Source organism: Orycteropus afer, unplaced genomic scaffold, assembly GCF_000298275.1.
Source record: "Orycteropus afer afer isolate SDZICR_OR568_19922 unplaced genomic scaffold, OryAfe1.0 scaffold00162, whole genome shotgun sequence".
Lineage (NCBI taxonomy): Eukaryota > Metazoa > Chordata > Mammalia > Tubulidentata > Orycteropodidae > Orycteropus > Orycteropus afer.
The window spans coordinates 1,309,273-1,315,151 of NW_006921749.1; positions in this window are offsets into that span (position 1 = coordinate 1,309,273).

The window sequence follows — 5,879 nt, forward strand, 5'->3', positions numbered from 1 at the left end:
TTGAACCTCCAGCCTTCTGGTTAGCAGTCAAGTGCCTTAGACACTATGCCACCAGAGCTTAGTCATTTTCAAGGAGGGTGTTATTCAGTTTCCATATGATTGCTATTTCTCTATTGAGCTTCCCATTATTGATTTCTAATTTTATGACATTGTGATCTGCTTTGCAGTAGTTCAATGCTTTCAAATTTATTAAGGCTTGCTCTGTGGCCTAACATATGGTCTCTCCTGGAGAATGTTCCATGTGCATGGGAAGAGAATGTATATTGTGTTGCTGTTGTTGGGGGAAGTGCTCTGTAACTGTGTACAAAGTCAAGTTGGTGAATAGTATTGTTTTGTTCTTCTGTGTTGTTGCTGAGTGTCTTTCCAGTTGTTCTATCTTTGATTGAAAGTTCTTGTTGTTGTTAGGTGCCATTGAGTCATGTCCAAGTCATAGTGATCCTATGCACAGCAGAACGAAACACTGCCTGGTCCAATGCCAGCCCCATGATTCTTGCTATACTTGAGCCCATCGTCACAGCCACAGTGTCAATCCATCCCATTGAGGGCCTTCCCCTCTTTTATCAACCCTCCACCTTACCAAGCATGACATCTTTCTCCAGGCAATGATCCCCTCTGACAACATGACCAAAGTAGGTGAGATGAAGTCTGGCCATTCTTGCTTCCAAGGAGCATTCTGGCTGCACTTTCTCTAGGACAGATTTGTTAGTTCTTTTAGCAGTCCATGGTACTTTCAGCACTCTTCACCAGCACCACAACTCAAAAGCATTAATTCTTCTTTGGTGTTCCTTATTCATTGTTCAACTCTCACATACATATGAGGTGATTGAAAATATCATGGCTTGTGTCAGGTGCACCTTAGTCCTCAAGGAAACATCTTTGCTCCTCACCACTTGAAAGAGGTCCCTTGCAGCCAACTTGCCCAGTACTATACATCATCTAATGTCCTGACTGCTGCTCCCATTGGCATCAATTGTAGAAACAAGCAATGTGAAATCTTTGACAACTTCAATCTTTTCTCCATTTACCGTGATGCTGCTTATAGCTCCAGTTGTGGGGATTTTTTTTTGTTTATGTTGAGATGTAATCCATACTGCAGACTGTAGTCTTCAGTTTTCATCAGTAAGTGCCTCAAGTCATCTTCACTTTGAGGAAGCAAAGTTGTGTCATCAGCATATCGCAGGTTGTTAATGATTCTTCCTCAAATTTTGATGCCACATTCTTGTTCATATAATCCGTCTTCTCAGATTATTTGCTCAGCATAAAGATTGAATAAGAATGGGAAAATGATACAACCCTGATTCTGATTTTAAACCACGCAGTGTCCCCTTGTTCTGTTCGAACAACAGCCTCCTGGTCAATGTATAGGTTCCTCATGGGCACAGTCAAGTGTTCTGAAATTCCCATTCTTTTCAATGTCATCCACAATTTGTTATGATCTATACAAACAAATGCCTTTGCATAGTCAATAAAACACAAGTAAACATCTTTCTGGCATTCTTTCCCTTGAGCCAGCTATGATATCCCTTGTTCCACATCCTCTTCTGAATCCAGCTTGCACCTCTGGAAGTTCTCTGTCAATATACTCCTGTAACTGTTTTTGAATTATCTTCAGTAAGATCTTACTTGCATGTGATATTAATGATATTTATTATGGTTGTGTCCTCTTGTTCAATCGATCCTTTAATCATTACATAATGTCCTTGTTTATGGTAGTTTTGTCTTAAAGTTAATTTTATCAGAAATTATTATTTCTACTCCTGCTGTTTTATGGTTGCCATTTGCTTGACACATCTCTTCCCAATCTTTGATTTTTAATTTATTTGTGTCTTTGTCTCTAAGGTGTGTCTCTTGTAGATAGCATATTGATGGGTTGTGTTTTTTTCCAGTCTGCAACTCTCTGTATCTTGAGTGGTGCATTTAAGCCATTGACATTCAGTTTAATTATAGACTGTATGAATTTGTTGCTGTCATTTTGTTATGTGTTTTCTTCATGATGTTATTTATTTCTTTGTTCCATATAATATTCTGTGCTGACTTCATTTTGTTTATGAATTGTGTTATCACTTCCTTCATGGCTATTGTTTTAATATTTGCTAAATATTTGTTCTTGTCTTCTTATTTATTTTGATGTGAAGGTTTATCATTTTTCTTTGAGGTTACTCTGTGATTCATAATTTCCTTCCCAAGTTTAAAACAATCCATTTTATCTTGCAATTGCCTTGACTTCCTCACCATTCAGAATTTCTGTAACTACACAATTTTCTACCTCTCTTTGGTTTGTAGTTTTCCTCATTTGCCAATTGATGTCTCTGGTTTCTGTTTACAACCTTGTAGGCTTATTTACTTTGGATACTTCCATAGCTGGGTTGGTTTCTGGGTTATATCATCCTGTGTGTTAATGGTCAATCGTTTGCTGTTGTTGGTTCTCTGTCCAAAGGATTCCCTTTAGCATCTCTTGTAAGGTTGATGTGGTTTTAACAAATTTCTTTAATTTATGCTTATCTGGAAATGTTCCAATTTCAGCATCATATTTGTGGGACAGTTTTGGCAGGTATATAATTCTTGGTTGGAGATTTTTTTTCTTTATGGGTTTTACATATACCATCTCATTGTCTTCTTGTGTGCATGGTTTCTGCCAAGAAACCAGAGCTTAGTCTTATTGGTTGCCTTTTGTAGGTAACTTTTTGTTTTTCACATGCTGCTTTCAGGATTCTTTCTTTGTCTTTAGTTTTAGTGAGTTTGATGCTGATATGTCCTGGTGATTTTCTTTTAGGGTCTATCCTGTTTGGGTTCGTTGGGCTTCTTGAATAGATACATTCTCATCTTTCATCTTACTAGGGAAATTCTCTTGCAATAAATCATCAACAATTTTCTCTGTGGTTTTATTTTATCTTCCTGTTCTGGAATTCCAATTCCAGACAACTGTAAGTCCACAGCTCAGTTTGTCCTCTCCTTCTCTGCTATTTCCCATTTCAGTTGTCAGCTACCCATGCAGTAGTACCTGAAGCCCTTGGTGAGAGGGGCCAATTTTTAGGTTAATTCTAACACCACTTGGAAATATTCAAACTGTCCATGCCATCAGGACAATTGATAGTCCACAGTCCCACTTGTATCCTTACTCATATTTTCATTCAGTTTCTTGTGCTAGTTGATGTTTAATCCACTTCTGTATCCTTCCTTTCAAAGCTCAGGGCTCCATGATTATCTTCTTGTTTCTGTGTCAAATGATTTCCCTTTTCTTTGTTGAAAAGGATCTGTATAGCTTGTCTGCCTATTCAGCCATCTTACCAGAAGTCCCGAGAATATCTGACTTTTTAAAAATGCATTTTGGTTTTATTCAGAAAAAGACATCTAATTTAATTATTGCTGTTGAATTTTTTGTTTTTCTCACTGAAACAGAATACTACATGTGCTGCAACTAAGAGGAAGAAAAAAACAAACAATCACAGGATGTTAGAGTTGCTAGGAGTCTTGCTCTTCATTTGGTCATGGAATTCATATTCAATATCTCCAACTAGATCAAAAACTGAGTTTATAATCCATTGTAGAGATACTTGTTACTAGAGGTTTTGAGGAAGAAATCTGCATTTCCCTTCAAAGCTATGAAAATGAGTTTTAGAATACTTGCCTACGATAGTATTTATAACAAATAGTACTGTTGTTGTTGTTGTTGTTATGTGCCGTCGAGTCAACCCCGACTCATAGCGACCCCTTCTTGGGTTTCTGAGGCAGTATCACTACAGAAGTAGGATTGCCCAACCTTCCTTCCGAGGAGTGGCTGGTGGGTTTGAACCACCAGCCGTCTGGTTAGCAGGCAAGTGTCTTAGCCACTATGCTACCAGAGCTCCTACAAATAGTACTAGGAAGTTAAATTTATGTTTTAAAGAAAAATAATTTTCTTGTTTGGTTGTTGTTGTCAGGTGCTGTTGACTTGGATCTGTTTCATAGTGACCCTATGTACAAGAGAATGAAATACTGCCCATTCCTGGGCCATCTTCACAATCTTTGCTGTGCTTGGGCCCATCATTGCAGCCACTGTGTCAATCCATCTTGTTGAGGGTCTTCCCCTTTAGTTCTGACCCTCTATTTTACCAAGCATGATATCCTTCTGACAACACAACCAAAGTATGAGAGACAAAGTCTGGGCATTCTTGCCTTTAAAGAGCATTCCAGTTATACATCTTCCAAGACAGATCTGTTCATTGTTCTGGCAGTCCATGGCATATTAAATCTTTTTTGCCAACACCATAATTCAAATGCATCCATCCTTCAGGAGTCTTCCTTATTCACTGTCAAGTTTTCACATGCATATGAGGGTATTGAAAATATCATGGCTTGGGTCAGGCACACCTTAGTCTTCAAATTGACATCTTTGCTCCTTAATATTTTAAAGAAGTCTCTTGCAGCAGATTTTCCAGTACAACACACTGATTTCTTGACTGTTGCTTCCATGGGCATTGATTTTGCATCCAAGTAAAATGAAGTTGTCAACTTCTTTTTCTCCATTTATCGTAATGTTGCTTATTGGTCCAGTTGTGAGGATTTTTGTTTTCTCTTTGTTGAGGTAAAGAGCTCTGGCGGTGCAGTAGTTAAATCATTCAGCAGCTAATCAAAAGATCAGTGGTTTAAACACAACGAGCCACTCCATAGGAGAAACATGAGGTAGTCTGTTTCTCTGAAGATTTACAGCCTTGGTGTGGTGTAGTAAATTACTTAGTGTGGCTTTTCTAGCCATAAGTCTTTGTTTACTCTGTGGTGGAATTTGCCATGAGCAACCAAGTAGCTCCTGATTGTTAGTTATCCACCTGGGGTATTTCTGTTTGGGGCAGCACGAAGTAATTTTCTGGGAAGTTCTCTCTCTTTCAGGTGTACAGAATTCTGATGTTGGGATTCGTTAGTTTGGCCACTCTGCCAGGCTCAAAAGGAGGCCTCCTAGAGGCAGGAGTCTCTCTGACTGCTGACTGACAAAGACGTGCTGCTGAGAGAAACACGCTGCTGAGAAAGAGACACCGAGAGACATGCACTGCTGGGAAGAGAGACTGAGAGAGACTGTTGGCTGAGAGACAGCACACTGAGAGAGACTGAACATTGTTCCTGAAATTGAATTGTAGCCTGGTACTTCCCTAATAAACCCCAAAATCTGTGAGTTCTGTGTGGCCACTGCAGTGAATTATCAAACCCAGCAGAGAGGTGGTGGGTACTGTGGGAGGAACAGTTGGTGTCAGAATTGGTGAAAGGGCTGGAGGGAGGCAGCATGTCTGGCATTGCAGTAATAGGCCTTGGGCTGCTGATGGTGATTCTGTCTTCCTCTTGTGGGGTTAGAGGAGGTTGGAAGATGCAGCCTCATTGCCTCTTTGGCACTTGGAAACCCTATGGAGCAGTTCTACTCTGTCCTGTAGGGTTGTTAAGAGTCAGAATTGACTCTATGGCAGTTTTTTTTTTTTTTTTTTTTTTTTCTAATGTTGACGTGTAATCCATACTGAAGAATGTGGACTTTGATCTTCATCAGTAAGTGCTTCACATCTTTTTCACTTTCAGCAAGAAACAGTGTCATCTGCATATTGCAGGTTGTTAATGAATCTTCCTCCATTCATGATGCCATGTTGTTCTTCTTCCCAGAGTATTTGCTCAGCATACAGATTTAATAACTATGGTGAAAGGATACAACCCTAACAAACATCTTTCTTAATTTTAAACCATGCATCATCCCCTTGTTCTGTTTGAATGACTGCCTCTTGATCTATGTACATGCTCCTCAGGAGCACAATTAAGTGTTCTGGAATTCCCATTCTTCCCAATGTTATCCACAATCTGTTATGATCCACATAGTTTAATGCCTTTGCGTAGTAAACAAAACACAGGTAAACATCTTTCTGATA